We start from the raw sequence: 17,487 nt of genomic DNA on the forward strand, positions 1-17,487 counted from the left end.
CAGTGTAATTTTTCTCATATTAAAAAATTATTATCTTGACCCCACTTTACTTTCTAGCTACTGCCCATTTCTTTGCTTCCCTTTAGGGCAGAACTCCTTAAAAGATTTGTCTGTATGTACACTTTCTCATTCCCCTCCATCCATTTTCTCTTGAATCACTCTGGTGAGGCTTTCATTGTCCACTACATCCACAATTCTTGTCAGTGTCATCAGTGGCTTCCAGGTTGCTATTTCCCTTGGTCAGTTCTTGTTCCTAATCTTCCTTGATCTTTCAGCATCATTTGACATAGTTGATCTCTTCCGTGTTCTTGGAAACATCATTCACAGTGGCTTCCAGGACACAACACTTTACTTCACTGGCCATCTTTGAAATTTCCTTTGCTTGGTCTTCATCTCCCTGACCTATAAACTTTGGATTGCTTCAAGACTCTGTCCTTGGTCCTCTTGTCTATCTGTACTTGCTTTCTCAATGATTTCATTCTGTCTCTTAACTTTCAGTTCTTTGTATATGCTGATGACAACCACATTTTTATCTCAAGCCCAGACTTTTTCCCTGGACTCTAAGTTCATATCCAGCTGCCTTTTTGACATTTTCACCTGATATCTAACATACACCTCAAATTTAATATGTCCAAAGCTGAACTCCTGATACCTCCCTAACCTCAATAAAAAACCTTCCCACATTCAGCCCTTCCAGTTCACGTGGGGGCAGTTACAGTTGACCCTTAAACAACATGGGTTTGAACTGCATGGGTCCAGTTATATGCATATTTTTTTCAGTAGTAAATACTACAGTGTTACACAATCCGAGGTTGGTTGAATTCCTGGATATGGAACTGCAGATACAGAGGGCCAGCTATAAATTAAAAGTTGTATGGGAGTTTTCAATTGCATGGAGGATTGGTGTCCCTAACCCCAGTGTTGTTCAAGGGTCACTTGTATATCCTTCTAAGTTGCTTGGGTCAAAAACTTCGGTATCCTTCTTGACTCCTTTTTTTCATATTTTACATCCAGACTGTCAGGAAATCTTGTGCTGTACACATATTATCATTTTGTGTGTGTGTTGTATAAAAGGTTAACGTTATGCTTTTCCAGTTTTATAGCACTGTTTTATTTTAAGGGCAGGGATCCTGAAGACCATATTTATACCAGATGCCTTGATTTGATTCCCCCCTCTCCCCCTCCCCACCACATAAAGAACTCTGGTGGGTTGCTGAAGCTCTTCCATTCAGAAATGAGTCCTGTAATCTGAAAGAACGAAGAGCAAGTGAGCTGTTAACCCTCTTAAGTACCTTTCATAAGTCAGTGATTTTACTTCTGAAGTCTGTTCTTGTGTCAAGGAGATGACTAGTTTATTAACCCTTTTGAATTTATTGAACTTTTTCCTTCTTTGATCTCCCTTGATGTTTAACTCTTTTTTTTCCCTGGCAAATTCTGTTTTTCTGTGTTTTTCTCTCTTTGCGTAGTTATATTTTTCTATTTGTTTGGGGGTTTGTTTTGTTTTGTTTGTTTCTTTTCATCTTCTTTCCACTTTCTTCCATCAAATGATGATAATGTGGAATTGAAGATTTGTTAGCCTTATTGAATAAGGTTTTATATCTTTTTTAATATTAAAGTTTAACTCTTTAAGATTTCATTTTTGTAGAGATAAGTACTGTGAATAGTTTGTATACATTCTTTTTTTTTTTTTTTCTTTTTGCGGTATGTGGGCCTCTCACTGTTGTGGCCTCTCCCGTTGCGGAGCACAGACTCCGGATGCGCAGGCCCAGCGGCCATGGCTCACGGGCCCAGCCGCTCCGCGGCATATGGGATCCTCCCAGACCGGGGCACGAACCCGTATCCCCTGCATCGGCAGGCGGACTCTCAACCACTGCGCCACCAGGGAGGCCCTGTATACATTCTTTCAGATTTTTGTTTTCTAATGGCGTATAAGCATATATCATTCTTTTTTTTTTAAGATGAATCTCAATTTCAGGATATTTTATTTTATTATTTTATTTTTTTGGCTGTGTTGGGTCTTAGTTGCGGCACATGGGATCTTCGTTGAGGCACGCGGGATCTGTTGTTGCACTGCTTGGGCTTCTCTCTAGTTGTGGCGTGTGGGTTTTCTCTCTCTACTTGTGGCACACGGGCTCCGGGGCGTCTGGGCTCTGTAGTTTATAGCACGTGGGCTCTCTCCTTGAGGTGCGTGAGCTCAGTAGCGGTGGCACGTGGGCTTAGTTGCCCCATGGCATGTGGGATCTTAGTTCCCCGACCAGGGATCGAACCTGCGTCCCCTGCATTGTAAGGTGGATTCTTTACCACTGGACCACCAGGGAAGTCCCTATCGTTCTTTTTATAAAAGGGATCACTGTATGTCTTGATATATTTTAATTTCAGTACCCATACCATTACATTAATTTTGATGATTATGATGTCTGATATTTAATCAGACAGTTTGGCTGTGCATTAGTAGTTTCCAGTTTTTAACTTATATTAACATTGCTTTGGTACATACTTATGCATTTGTCGTTGTACATGTGTGCATTTCATTGTTTCTATAGGTTAGATTCCTGGATGTGGAATTGCTCAGTCAAAGAATATAAGCATTTAAAATTTTAATAGGTGTTGCTGAATCATTTTCCAAAATGGTTGTAGCAGTTTACACACTCTCATGCCCAATGTATATATGCCCAGTATATTTCCCAGTATGTGAGAGAGCTGTTTCTCCACACTTTTATTTTGCCAGAGCCAGGTATCACTATTCTTAATCTTTGCCAAACTGATATTGACCACTTTGATAATTGCCCATCTTCCTGAGCTTTTTGGTCTCTTGAAAGTTTTGGAGTTAGATGCTTGTTTGCCCCTTCCCATACATGTCTCTTTCTCTCTCTCTTTTTTTTTTTAAACAGAAAATTCAAATAGAATAGGAGGGTGTAATGGGAAAAACTCTGCCCTGCCCTAGTAATTTATACGCTACTAGGTGTCCTAAGGAGCATTTTGAGTTTTGAACTGAGTGAGTTAATGCTTCTGGAGCATTATTCCATGACTTCACTGGATTTCCAACCCTGTCACTCACTCAGGGCCAGGAGTATAGTAGGGCTCTGGTTTAGAAATGGAATTATATGACACCCGTTAAATATCACTTGCTTAATTTATTCAGAAGCTAGTTCACACTGTCAAGTGAGCTGTAGATTGCTAATCTGTGCTATATATTCTGAGTGTATTTACATATATCTGAGGGTAGTAATTTCCTTTTGATATAACTTTGATTAGGGAATTCCCTGATCCATATTGTGATGTGTGTTTCATATTTTTTATAAATGGTTTTCAGTCTGTGCTGTGAGACAGAGATTTAGCTGCTTCTTTGCACAGGTTGTGGTTATTTATGGTAATATTCATGTGTAATGGGGCAATGGCATGCTATTTTTAACATCTGTATGTGTTAGAGTTCAGCTGTTACTGATTTATTTATATCTCTATCAGCTGTTTACTGTTTAAGTAATTAACTGGTAAATTATTTTTAAGAACTTTAGCTTAAGAAAGGTTATAAGGGGCTCCCCTGGTGGTGCAGTGGTTGAGAGTCCGCCTGCCGATGCAGGGGACACAGGTTCGTGTCCCGGTCCGGGAAGAACCCAAGTGCCGCGGAGTGGCTGGGCCCGTGAGCCATGGCCGCTGAGCCTGTGCGTCCGGAGCCTGTGCTCCGCAACGGGAGAGGCCACAGCAGTGGGAGGCCCGCATACCGAAGAAAAAAAAAGAAAGGTTATAAGGAAAAGGCATAAAGGAAAGTCTTTCATCAGTTCTCTGACTGAAGAAAGTTGCAGTGATTACACATTTATGCATATTCTGTGAATTTAGTAATAATAGCTGCCATTTGTTTAGCAGTTACTGTGTACAAATGCTGTGCTAAATACCTTACATGCTTAACATCATTTAACCTTTACAACAAACACTCAGAGGTACATACTGATATTATCCCTAATTTATAAGTAGGGATTTATAAATAACCCTTTATAACTAAACGGATGCTCAGAGAGGTTAAATAACATGCTCAAGGTCACACAGTATGTTAGAAGGTGATGGAGCTGGAATTCAAACCTTTAACGTATCCTCTGTTCCATATAGCATATTGCTATTTGGATGTAATACAGTTTGGCCTATCCGATGGTAAATCAAAACTTTATAGCTTCCATTCTAAAGTATGAATTATTTCATTTATTCGAAATGTATTTTAAAACATCATTTGTTACTTGTGCCTATTGGAACTTTCTGACAGGGAATAAATGTTATAGTTTTTAAAAGATGGAATTGTAATGCTGTTCAGAGTATGATTTGGACATAGAGGGTTGGGAGTTAGAGGCTTAACCTGGAATAAAGCCTTGAGTCTCTGGTTTAGGTGTAATATTATTTAGTGAGAAATGTTATCTGAATGAGAAATCTTATTTGTTAAGGTATTTAAACTGGGGCTTCAGAAAGAAAAGGAGGCTTTTAACAAGTAAAGAGTGTGGGTGGGTGGAAGCAAGGGCTTTTCGGGTCCAAGCACAACATAAGCAAGCATCATACCTGGGGCTTGTGTAGGGAATTGCTAGTAGTTAAGCAAGGATGGAATGGATGGTACTTTTAGGAAAAGTGGAAAATCCAGTTTGATAGGGTGATTGAGGTCATTATGAAAGATTTTGAAAGTTATCAGAGCTCTCAGATTTAATTTTGAAGGCAAAGGGTCAACAGCCATTTTACAAAGGGAAACAAAATGGTCAGGTTTGTATTTTAGGAAATAAATCTAGCATCAGTGTAGACGGTGAAGAGTGTGGAATCATAGCCATCGTCTTTGCAAATGTTATGGGCCTGCGTTAGAGGGACAGTAATGGGGAGGGAAAGGCAGTGTGGAATTGAGAGATTATTCTGAATCAGAATTCCTAGGAATTGGTGACATATTGAATGCCCTATGGGGTTATTGACATTATTACTACTGATAGTATTTGTTGTTATTACTGTTTTGCATTTGCTCTAAGTGACTTTGGAAAGTCACATATTCTATTTTTAGCAGCTGATGGCTGAATTCCTGTTCACAGGTGCTCAGGAAATGGTGGGTAAATGATGGAATGAGTCGGGGCTATAAATATCACACTCACTAAATATTTATTTAAAATACTTGTGTGGGGCTTCCCTGGTGGCGCAGTGGTTAAGAATCCACCTGCTAATGCAGGGGACACGGCTCCGAGCCCTGGTCCGGGAAGATCCCACATGCCGCGGAATAACTACGCCCATGCGCCAGAACCACTGAAGCCAGTGCACCTGGAGCCCGTGCTCTGCTGCATCAAGAGAAGCCACCACAATGAGAAGCCTGCGCACCGCAACGAAGAGTAGCCCCCGCTCACTGCAACTAGAGAAAGCCCGCGCGCAGCAATGCAGACCCAACGTAGCCAAAAATAAATAAATTTATTTAAAAAAATAAAATACTTGTTTGATGCTTGTTCAACAGGCATTTTGTTAAGGGCTAGGGATATCACTGAGATAAAGGGATATCACTTATCTTGATCTTCAAGGGATTTGCCATGGTCATGAGGTGTCTAATAGACCTTATTTGCCATTCTTACTTTCTGTGTAATCTTTGGGCATATAATTTAACTTCTTACCCTGTATGTTCATGTGGGATACTACTTATTTCATAGTATTCTGAAGTTTAGATAAGGTTATGTGTATAAAGTGCCTAGCATAGTCCCTGGCATATGCTTGTTCCCTTTTAAGTTGCCATGGACATGGAAGCTGGGAAACTCAAATTTATTAGGATTGTATGTCACATAGGTGGTAGAAGGTAGTGAATGCACTTCTGAAAGAAATTTTTAAAGTTCACTTTTCCTGATAATTTGGCATCATAAGGCCTGATTGCTGTTTTATGATATTATTGTGACTGTAGAGAGGTTACTTAGATAGGTTGCTTGTGTTTCAGCCTCAACCTGCGGATCTATCAAATGAACAAAATCATTCCTAATTCATGTGATGAATTCATGTGATGGTTGGTAGAAACATCAGAGATAGTGGTTGTGAAATGACCAAACATAAGTAGCATAGCAGAATAGTTGAGATTAAAAAGTTTAAAATATACATCTCTCCCCATTACTACCTTTGGCAGGTTAGTTAACCTATTTTAGTCCTAATTTCTTTATCTGTGGTATAGGGATAATAAAATAAAAATCTACCTCATAGGACTGTTTTAAAGAGTAAGTGGAAGAATGCATGGAAAGTAGTTTATCCAAGCATATGGTAAGAACTCAAAAACTTGTGATTATTGTAAATTATGTGGTATCTTTTTGACACTGTTGAACAATTAACTCTTCTTTGGCTTTGCTCTGTGTTTAAAATTTCTGTATACATAGGTGAATTCTGGATATAAGTGATGTTACCTTTCATGGTAGTGAAAGAAATCAACAACACTTTTAAAAGAAAAACTTCCCAGCAGCTTCACCTTTGGCCCTTAAAACCTTGGAAAAATGTTTAAGGCCCTGTGTTAAAGCCGTAGATGGAGGTGGAATTTGAATGTGATACTTTCTGTTACTAAATTTCAGTTCAAAATTAAAAAAAGAATTAGTGACTCTTAATTGGGGGCATTACCTACTCATCCTGAGAAACAGTGGATGTCATGAGAGGTATTGGGAAATGTCATGAGAGATATTGGGAATAGACTATGCTTTGAATATCTGAATCATGTGGGGGGCAGAAAAATGGGAGCCTCTGCACTATACTCAACCCCGTAAGGGGTTATTTTCTTTGGTCCCAATAGTCATTTCCCATTGTTTCATAAATTTCATCATTATTATTTCTATATATTCACTTATAGTCCTCAGTAACTGTTTCCTCTTCTCTTTCAAAGTATAAGTATTATAATTTTTAAAGAACTCCCCAGGCTTCCCTGGTGGTGCAATGGTTGAGAGTCCACCTGCCGATGCAGGAGACACGGGTTCGTGTCCCGGTCTGGGAAGATCCCACGTGCCGCGGAGCGGCTGGGCCTGTGAGCCATGGCCGCTGAGCCTGCGCATCCGGAGCCTGTACTCCGCAACGGGAGAGGCCACAACAGTGAGAGGCCCGCCTACCGCAAAAAAAATAATAATAATAAAATAAATAAAGAACTCCCCTATGGATGTGTGAGTTGTCAAAGCCTTGAGGAGATAAATCTCTTGAAGAATTAACTGTCACTAAAAACAGGGAGACGTGAGTAAAGAACAAGTTGTCTTAAACATTAAAATTATATGCCGACCTGAGTGGTTATGCTTAAAGAATAGAAAAGGCCATCATAATCATTTTGATTACTTTATTAAGCATTTCAAAAAACTATGAATGTTCTTTTGGGGGGCAGATATACTATTTGTGTCTTTTAACATTTCCATTTAGTTTGTTTGCCAAATAGACTGTTTCATGTGTGGGCAGTTTTTTGTTTTTGTTTTCCTAAATAAGATCTAGATTCCTATTTTGCCAATTTTGCTAATCTCTAATGGAAAAAAATTAATTTCTCCTTCTCCCTTACCTCCTAGTGACTGTATAAATCAACATCAACTGTCCTTAGATTTAGCCCATAGTGTGCATTATTAAACAATATGTAGGGCTACATCCTTTAAATACAGTGACCTTGTTCTGTATTTCCCACAGATGTGATCACAATGATTTCCCTTTGTGGCAAACAAGACTGTTATTCTATGGGTGAGGTTTTTTAACTATCAGAGATAAAGAATGGAGGTGCAATTATTTTATTGTTATTTCAGTTGATCTCAGGATGGTTTAAGCTAACATTTTGTGAGGAAAATAATGATCTATAAATTATTGTCAGAGTATTATGTATTTAAAATATCACAATATCCCTTTGCTCAATCCTTAATATGCTAAAATATGTGGTATTTTAATAAATACATGTTTATTTTAGGTACTGATGTTAAAATTTTAACGTTTGAGGTTAAGACCTCTTGGGGTCTAAAAGACTGAGTTTGAGATTAGTATCTGTTCTTTAATTACCTCAGTAGGAGCTTCAAAGACAAAGAAGAATGCATCTTGCTGTGATTAACACATCATGAGAGGAGAAAATAATCAGGATTTGCCTATCAACCTATCAGTTTTGGGTTATAGGAAATAGGTTAATCTCTTCCAAATTGGAATTTGGTACAGGCTTTCAGTAGCCTCACCTGTCAGAACTGTAATGTTCTGATAATATGTTTATTTTGCATCTTGCTGAGATTCAGAAATCTAATCTACTTTGTCTTGAGTTCTCAGTGAAGGGTTGTCACAATTTTGCATATTTTAGAAGGGTGTAATCATTCTAGCTGTGTTTTATATGTTTTGTAATGTTTTCATTAAATTTAAAAAGTTTCTCCTCCCCATCTTCTCTACTTCTGTTCTACATAATCGTATCTCTGTTCCTATGTAGAGAGATAGAAATACTTTTGCTTTCTCTTTCTATTATGGACTGGCTCCACAAGAAAGAATTACTTTACAACAAATGTGTCTGGGATGTCACTTGGAGATGGAAAAAGTCCTGACAATTTCATAACATTTGTAAGACCTTTGGGTATATATTGACAAGTTCATTCTAGTTTACCTGTGAGATTTTATTTTGGTGAGAACATTTTACCACTTTTCTATGTGTTTCCCTATGGCATGTGAATAAAATTTTTATTTCCCCCTTCAGTGGCACAGCTTAAAAATTCCAGCCTCTGAAATATGTGGTGCTTTGCTAGTCAGGAAGCCAGGAAGGTTATATAAACAAATCCATATTGAACATGCATATAAACTAAGTTTGTGTACTCTAAGAAATAACTAAATTGTTGGTGGCAAAAACGTACAAGTTATGGATCTCCCTATTTCTAGTGACTCCCACTGCAGTTCATCCTACACACAGCTGCTAGGTTATCAGAGCTGTTGTAATAATCTCCCTAAAACAGTATTTTCATCAAATCCTTTAGTAGTAGCTTCTGTCTTAAGAAATCTCAATTCCTAAGTGCGTGCTCAGGCCCTCTCTTTATAGTTTCACTCTATTTTATATTTCCCCACTTCTTCCTTTGTTTTTGGTTACCCTCTAGGGCTGGGCCTTAACTATATATAAATATACTGTAATACCTGTTCCTCCTCCATCTCCTCCTCCTCCTTGCCTTTCATTCAGGTCACCTCTCTTACTCTTAAGTGTCTTGTTAGCAACTGACTGTGCCTAACTTTATTAATCCTAATCCTGCCTCTCAGGATTTTGGTACTTAATGCATACTCTCTTAATTTATTCTCAGTGTAGAGTGGCTCCACATTTGATTTTATGGATGTGCAATCTCTCCAGACAGTTGCCAAGTAAACGTTATAGATTAAAATGATTTGCCTTAATAGTGGAGTTAGAGTTGAAATTGGCACTTCCTATTCTGATTGCTTCGGGAAAACTTCATAAACAAAGTGGGATTTCATAACTTTGGACTCAAAGACCAGAGACTGTTTAGTCTAAGTAGGAGAGAAGGAAGGCGTTGTGGAGGTTTTGAAGGAATAACAGTGTCAAATCTGTACTATCTGTGAGACCATGGCAATCTACTTAATATACCTGAGCCTCAGTTTCTTAATCTAGAAAATGGACATGGTAATAGCTACTTGGTAGGATTGTTGTGAAGATCAGAAGTGCTTGCACATAGCAGGCAGTCAATAAATGGTAGCTGTTATTATAGATTCGGGACTTGTGGAGTGACACCATAAAAAATAATGGAGGAGAAATCTCCAAAAATTGGTTTTCTTCACCAGGATGACTGTTAAGCTAGCATGAACTGTCTGAAGCAATTATTTTGGGACTCTGGAGTCTAAGCAAACACTTGCAGCATCCAGGGGAGTGCTTAATGAAGAAGAGGGTGATCAATTTCTGAGAATTTCAGTGTTTTGCACAGTGGCTACCATTTCCATCCCCTAGCCCTGTGGTGGGTAACTGTGGGTATGGTGACCCATGATTCCTGGTGTGACTTTGCTTGTCTTTCAAAAATTGGGGTTGTATGTTTTTGTCACTGCTTTTTATTGCTGAGGGCCTGGCACAGAGGCTGGCCATTGTTTCAAACCCCACAGACTAAACAGCTTCTCTGGCATCTGCCAAGGGGATTAAAGAGACAAAACACACCCTTCCTGCCTTTTCTTATTGGATCCTGACATTTAGGGGAATCTCTGTTAGGTCACTGGATGACCATGGAGATGACAAAACAGAGACTTAAGTGATGATACACGACAAAGAATATAGTCTTTGCAAAAAATAGTTTGGAAAAGTCAGTAAATAAACTGATGACTGCAGCCTTCATCAAGTAACAACAGCAATCCCTAGGGTGAGGAGAGAACCTGATTTCTGTATTTACCACATTACAATATTCAAGAGGTCCAATTCTCAAAAAAAATTACAAAGCATATAAAGAAATAGAAAATTATGGCCCATTCACAGGGAAAAAAAAGAATTGACAAAAGGCATCCCTGAGGAAGCCCAGACATTGGACTTACTAGACAAAGACTTTTTAAATAACCGTTTTTAATATGCTCAAAATGCTGAAGGAAACCATGGACAAATTAAAGAAAAACAGGAGAACAGTGTGTGAATAAGTGTGGAAGATCAGTAGAGAGATAGAAATTGTAAAAGTATTAATACAATAGCTGAAATAAAAATTCAGTGGAAGATTTAGTGACAGATTTGAGCAGGAGGAAGGAGTCAAACTTGAAGTTAGGGCAATTGAAGTTACTCTATCTGAGGACTAGAAAGAAAAAAGATGAAGAAAAATGAACAGTACCTAAGGGACCTATGAGACACCATCAAGTGTACCAACATATGCATTTTGGAAATCCCAGAAGAGAGTAAGAAAGGGGCAGAAAAAAATTATTTGAAGAAATAGTGGCTGAGGAGAACTTTACGGTTTTAGTTCTTACATTTAGGTCTCTGATCCACTTTGAGTTAATTTTTGTATATAGGCGGAGGAAGGGGTCCAACTTTTGCACGTGGTTATCCAGTTGTCCCATCACCATTTGTTGAGGAAACTTTTCTTTTCCTATTGGATGGACCCTGTTCTTCTTTTTCAAGATTGTTTTGCCTATTCAGGGTCCCTTGCAATTCCATATACATTTGCGAATTCACTTTTCCATTTCTACAAAAAAGGTGATTAGGATTCTGGTAGGGATTGCATTGACTCTGTAGACCAGTTTGGGTAAATTTGACACCTTAATATTTAGTCTTCCAATCCATGAACACAGGATGTCCTTCTGTTTACAGGCATACCTTAGAGATACTGTGGGTTCAGTTCCAGACCACCACAATAAAGCAAATATCGCAATAAGCGAGTCATACGAGTTTTTTGGTTTCCCAGTGCATATAAAAGTTATGTTTACACTATACTGTAGTCTATTAAGTGTGCAATAGCATTATGTCTAAAAAAAAACCAACGTACATACCTTAATTAAAAGAAATGCTGTTGGAAAAATGGCGCCAATAGATTTGTTTGACCTAGGGTTGCCACAGCCTTCAATTTGTAAGAAATGAAATGTCTGAAGCACAGTAAAGTTAAGTGCAATAAAACGAGCTATGGGAGCTTCCCTGGTGGCGCAGTGGTTGAGAGTCAGCCTGCCGATGCACGGGACACGGGTTCATGCCCTGGTCTGGGAAGATCCCACATGTGGCGGAGCGCTAGGCATGTGAGCTATGGCCGCTGAGCCTGTGCGTCCGGAACCTGTGCTCCGCAGCGGGAGAGGCCACACCAGTGAGAGGCCGTGTACCGCAAAAAAAAAAAAAAAAAAAAAAAAACACGAGCTATGCCTGTATTTGTCTTTAATTTATTTCAGCAGTATTTTGTAGTTTTCATTGTATGAGTTTTTTACTTCTTTGGTTAAATTTATTCCTAGGTATTTTATTTAGATGCTATTATAAATTGAATTGCTTTCTTTTTTTTTTTTTTTTTTTTTTTTTTTTGCGGTACGCAGGCCTCTCACTGTTGTGGCCTCTCCCGTTGTGGAGCACAGGCTCCGGACGCACAGGCTCAGTGGCCATGGCTCACGGGCCCAGCCGCTCCGCCGCATGTGGGATCTCCCTGGACTGGGGCACGAACCCGTGTTGCCTGCATCGGCAGGCGGACCCTCAACCACTGCGCCACCAGGGAAGCCCCTGAATTGCTTTTTTAATTTCCATTTTGGATTGTTCATTGCTGATGTATACACACGACTGATTTTTCTGTGTTTTTCTCGTAAACTGCAACTTTGCTGAATTTGTTTGTTAGCTCTAGTAGCTTTTTTGTGGGTTCTATGGGATTTTCCATATAGAGAATCTTGTCATCTGTGAATAGACATAGTATACTTCTTCCTTTCCAATTTGGATGCCTTTTATTTCTTTTTCTTGTGTCTGGCTAGAACTTCAGTACAGTATTGTGTAGCAATGGTGAAAAGTAGGCTTTCTTGCCATGTTCCTGATCTTAGGAAGAAAGCTTTCAGTCTTTCACCATTGAGTATTATGTTAGCTGTGGGTTTTTCATAAATGTCCTCTATCATGTTAAGGAAGTTCCTTTCAGTCCTAGCTTTCTGGGTTGGTTTTTTTTTTTTGGCTGTGTTGGGTCTTCGTTGCTGTGCGCAGGCTTTCTCTGGTTGCGGTGAGCAGGGGCTACTCTTCGTTCAGTGCACGGGCTTCTCATTGCAGTGGCTTCTTGTTGCAGAGCACGGGCTCTAGGCTCATGGTCTTCAGTAGTTGTGGTGCGTGGGCTCAGTAGTTGTGGCTCATGGGCTCTAGAGCACAGGCTCAGTAGTTAGGGCGCATGGGCTTAGTTGCTCCGTGGCATGTGGGATCTTCCTGGCCCAGGGATTGAACCCGTGTCCCCTGCACTGGCAGGCAGATTCTTAACTACTACGCTACCAGGGAAGTTCCAAGATTTCCTACCATTTTTAAGTTGTCTTTTTCTTGATTCAGCGTTCACATGGTTGCTGTAAAACTTTGCTTTCCAAGGTTCTGATGAAGTTGGTTCTGACAGTTTCTGCTTGTTTTTTCAGCCTTTGTGTGGGGGTGAGAGCTTGGAGCCGCCTACTCTGCCATTTTGCTGATTTCACTTTCTTCATTTTTTTTGATTCAAAAAAATTTCCTTCTTTTTATTTCTTATTTCTCTTAAGGCATTTTTTGTTATATTTAGTTACTTGTGTCCTTTTAATTTTGTACTCATTCCTGAAATGATTTCCCTTTTTTCCTATTTCTTTTTGAGTTCTTTCACCTTTCCCTGAGTTTTGTAATTGTGATTTATATTTCTTTTCCGTGCCTTGAGTTATTTTCTTAATGTCTTTTAGCTTGTTCTGAAATAGTATAATTTTGATCTGTTCCCAAGGTTTGTCTGTCATTATTTGTAGGGAATGTTATTTTGCTCTTTATTCTTTTTTTAAAAAAAATAACTGTATGGCATGGGACACTGATATTTTTCTGTTGCTCATTTTTATGTGAAATTTGTTTTCCTGAACTTACAGAAGGGGGTCATGATTCAGGATAAATTTTCTAATGTCACAGAGCTCCCTCTTCTGTTATTTTTGTAAAATGTTTAAAAATATGATGGCTTCCTTTCCCCTTTTCTACTTTTATCTGGGTCTTTTCTTTCCTTGTCTCTATTGTCCCTGCCCTGATCAATTTTGGTTCCACACCCAACAGCTTTCCCACAGTGTGGAGCCCTATCGTGGAAGGCAGCTTTGGTTGGTAGGTTGGTTTTAAGAATTTATAAGACTCAGGGGCTTCCCTGTTGGCGCAGTGGTTGAGAGTCCGCCTGCTGATGCAGGGGACACGGGTTCGTGCCCCGGTCCGGGAAGATCCCACATGCCGTGGAGCGGCTGGGCCCATGAGCCGTGGCCGCTGAGCCTGCGCGTCTGGAGCCTGTGCTCCGCAACGGGAGAGGCCACAACAGTGAGAGGCCCGCGTACCGCAAAAAAAAAAAAAGAATTTATAAGACTCAGACTGCTCCAGCCTTTTTCAGAATCTACCTCATACTCACTTGTTTGTGGATTGGGCTGAACCTTCCCCATTTTCATCTTCTCTTCCCAGATTGGCTATCATATTGTCCAGTAAATATCTAGTGACTATTTTGAGGTTCTCAAGTCCCTCAAATCGTGCATTGTTTCCAAATACATCCTCCTGCACAGATGCTGATTTCATGAAGGTCTTGTGACTGTTGATGGTTTTCCCCGCTTGTATTTTGAGGTTCATATGGATAATTTGTCACCAATTTTTGTTGCAAATGTTGCCCATGGGATTTTGGTTTTGCTGTCTTAGTCACTCTTTTTCATTTTAGGTGGTGATTCAAGTAAATTAAAAATCTATGATGTATGGAGTCTTGTCTGGTGGTCCAGTGGTTAAGACTCCACACTTCCACTGCAGGGGACAGAGGTTTGATCCCTGGTCAGGGAACTAAGATTCTGCATGCCACGTGGTGCAGGCCAAGAAAAAGAAAAAAAAAGATCTATGATGTAGTATCTGCCATCTAGAATCCAGAATCTACTCTGCATTCACATTTTTAAACCCCCCCCCCCCAATATGGACTTAGAATTTCTGGCTTCTGGCCTGTGGCACGTCTCCTGTGTTTGTGCTTTGTTCTGCAGCTTTAATTCAAATGTTATTAATCTATTGGTGGTTGGATTTTTTTTTATAATTACTATCATCATATCTGTGTGTGTGTGTGTGTGTGTGTGTGTGTGTGTATTTATTTATTGGCTGCATCGGGTCTTAGTTGAGGCGTGTGGGATCTTCACTGAGGCATGCGGGATCTTTTGTTGCGGCTCGTGAGCTTCTCTCTAGTTTTGACGTGTGGGTTTCTTTTTTCCTCTCTCTCTAGTTGTGGTGCACAGGCTCCAGAGTGCCTGGGCTCTGTAGTTTGCAGCACACGGGCTCTCTCATTGAGGGTGCAAGCTCAGTAGTTGCGACACACGGGCTTAGTTGCCCCACAGCCCGTGGGATCTTAGTTCTCCGACCAGGGATCGAACCCGCGTTCCCTGCGTTGGGAGGCAGATTCTTTACCACTGGCCCACCAGGGAAATCCCTATTGGTGGTTGGATATTGCAAAAACCTGTCAACGTAGAAAAGCTAGAAAGAAGCAGTTTATCATTATAGTGGAAATGAAAGCATTTACAAATTGTACCGAAGTTGAAAGTGATGCAAAATGTATTTGTTTATGGAGTGAAAGAGCAGAAACTTTCTGAAGGCCAAAGAGCAAATTATACAACCTGTAAAGTTCTGTGCCTGCGTCTTTGAAGGTAATCGTAATAAGCAAGAAACAAGGATAAAGAAAAGATGAATATTTTAATATAAAATTTCTCATATTTTAAATATGTAGAATGCAATAGAAATATGACAATGGGCTGAATTTCATTTATAAGCATAGTTCCTACTCCCACATATAGGGTGTTTCATACTATAGCAGAATTAAGAACAGAATATTATTCACTTCCACAAACTGTTTCTCTTAGAAAATAAAAAATATATATATATATGTTTTAAGAGATGAACTGATTTGAGACCTTACTGACTTTTACAGGATTAATCCCTCATTATTGCTTAAAGTATGCATCCTATAATTTGTAGAATTGAAATATATATTCAAAGTGATCTGTTCAATTCTCACAATCTATCCATTCTCCACAGGTGGTAGTGGAGATGGTAACAAAACTTTTTCAAATGACAAAATTGCATTTTAAGCCTCAATTTTAGAAAAAAACAGATTTTAAGTAAAAAAAATTTACATTATATTTGCTGTGAACATTTTCTGAATAATATTAAATGATATAAATATTTACATGTTTAAAAACGTTTATAATTCTCTATATTTTATTTAAATGTAAATATATAAGTTATTTTACATGAGATCTAACCTGATATGAGAATTACCTTGAAAATATTCCACATAATCAGAAAGTCAACTCTAAAAAATTTGATGACATATTTAGTTAATTTCCCATTGATGCCATTGATTTATTTTCTCATGCAGTCATCTGATTCTCTTAGATATACTTAACCTTTACCAATGGAAATGTTTATTTTAAAGGGTAAGAGATGGAAAGAGCAAAGTTTCAGTGAGTCACTCTGATGTACATTGGGAACAATTGCATAAATGGTATTTTGAGTAAAATCTATTGAAACTATTTTCATTGTTGCCACACAGATCCATCATCATGAATTTTTTTTTTAATTTTAAATAAAAGAAATACTTCCCCCCCTCAAAAAAAAAAAAGAAACAAAGAAAAGTGACTGATGGGGCAAGGACAACCTTTCAGTTCAGGGATCACCATCAGTGCTTGATTTGGGGGAGCTTAACCTTCAGTCAGGGGAAAGCAGGGAGTTAATTGAAGATAAAACCTGAAAACAGTGAAAGTTGAACTTTGGCCACGAGCTACAGGGGGTTTTATAAATTCTGGGCTCCTTACATATCTGCTCAACATCAAAGTGAATGCCCAGTGGCTAATACAAACACCAGAGATGCTTGGGCATTCCTTAGGCTACTAGGAAATAAAGATAGTTAAAGCTTCAACAAGATTTGATTTTTAGAGTAGTTAAAATTTTTCTCTTTTGTGACTTCCCTGGTGGCACAGTGGTTAAGAATCCGCCTGCCAGTGCAGGGGGACACAGGTTCGATCCCTGGTCCGGGAAGATCCCACATGCCGCGGAGCAACTATACCCGTGCTCCACAACTACTGAGCCTGCGCTCTAGAGCCCGAGAGCCACAACTACTGAGCCCATGTGCCATAACTAGTGAAGCCACGCCCCTAGAGCCCATGCTCCACAACAAGAGAAGCCACAACAATGAGAAGCCCATGCACCACAACGAAGAGTAGCCCCCGCTCGCAGCAACTAGAGAAAGCCCATGCGCAGCAATGAAGACCCAATGCAGACAAAAAAAAAAAAAAAAAAAAGCCTGATAGAAAAAGGTGTATCAGCATAGAGGAGAAAGATATTTCTGGTTTGAAAGTGACAAAGGACCAACTGACATACCTGCTACAGGAAATGCATCCAGGGACTGTAAGCACAGTCACTTCCCAGTGCCTTGCAAACAAGTTGACTTATTTATACCTATCTAACCTGATAGTAAATAGAATAGCTTCTGTACAATGTAGACTGAATAGTGGCAGATTGTTTCATAGAAGGTGCAGAAACATTATTTTTAATAACAGTTTTTCAAAACACCAAGGGCAGAAGGTTAAATCAGTGAAAATATTTCTGCAGGGAAGTGAACAATTGCAGTCTGGCTATACCCAAGTGTGGAGGCTCAGGGGCATGAGTGGAGGTTAGTGTGGCTGAGAGGGATAAGGGAGGAAAATAGTGTGAGTTAATGAGTTTGGAGAGGGAACCAGGAGTCATATCATGTGGGGCTTTATTGGCTGTAATGGTAAGAACTTTGGACTTTATTCCAAGGTGTTTGGAAGCCATTAGCTGGTTGAGAGCAGAGGCTCAATGAACAACTAACGTTAAATGGTATGTTCAAGCTAAATGAAGGTCAAAGATACCATGGTGTGCTTTGGACATAATATAGA

At 39.3% G+C, this 17,487-nt stretch overlaps 1 protein-coding gene across 15 annotated transcripts in view; it reads left to right on the forward strand.

The window, feature by feature from the left end:
• The window catches only part of SLMAP (sarcolemma associated protein), a 145,679-nt gene that overhangs the window by 44,308 nt on the left and 83,884 nt on the right, over window positions 1-17,487 (forward strand). The window lies entirely within an intron of this gene.

This window comes from Mesoplodon densirostris, chromosome 10 (assembly GCF_025265405.1).
Source record: "Mesoplodon densirostris isolate mMesDen1 chromosome 10, mMesDen1 primary haplotype, whole genome shotgun sequence".
Taxonomy (NCBI): Eukaryota; Metazoa; Chordata; class Mammalia; order Artiodactyla; family Ziphiidae; genus Mesoplodon; species Mesoplodon densirostris.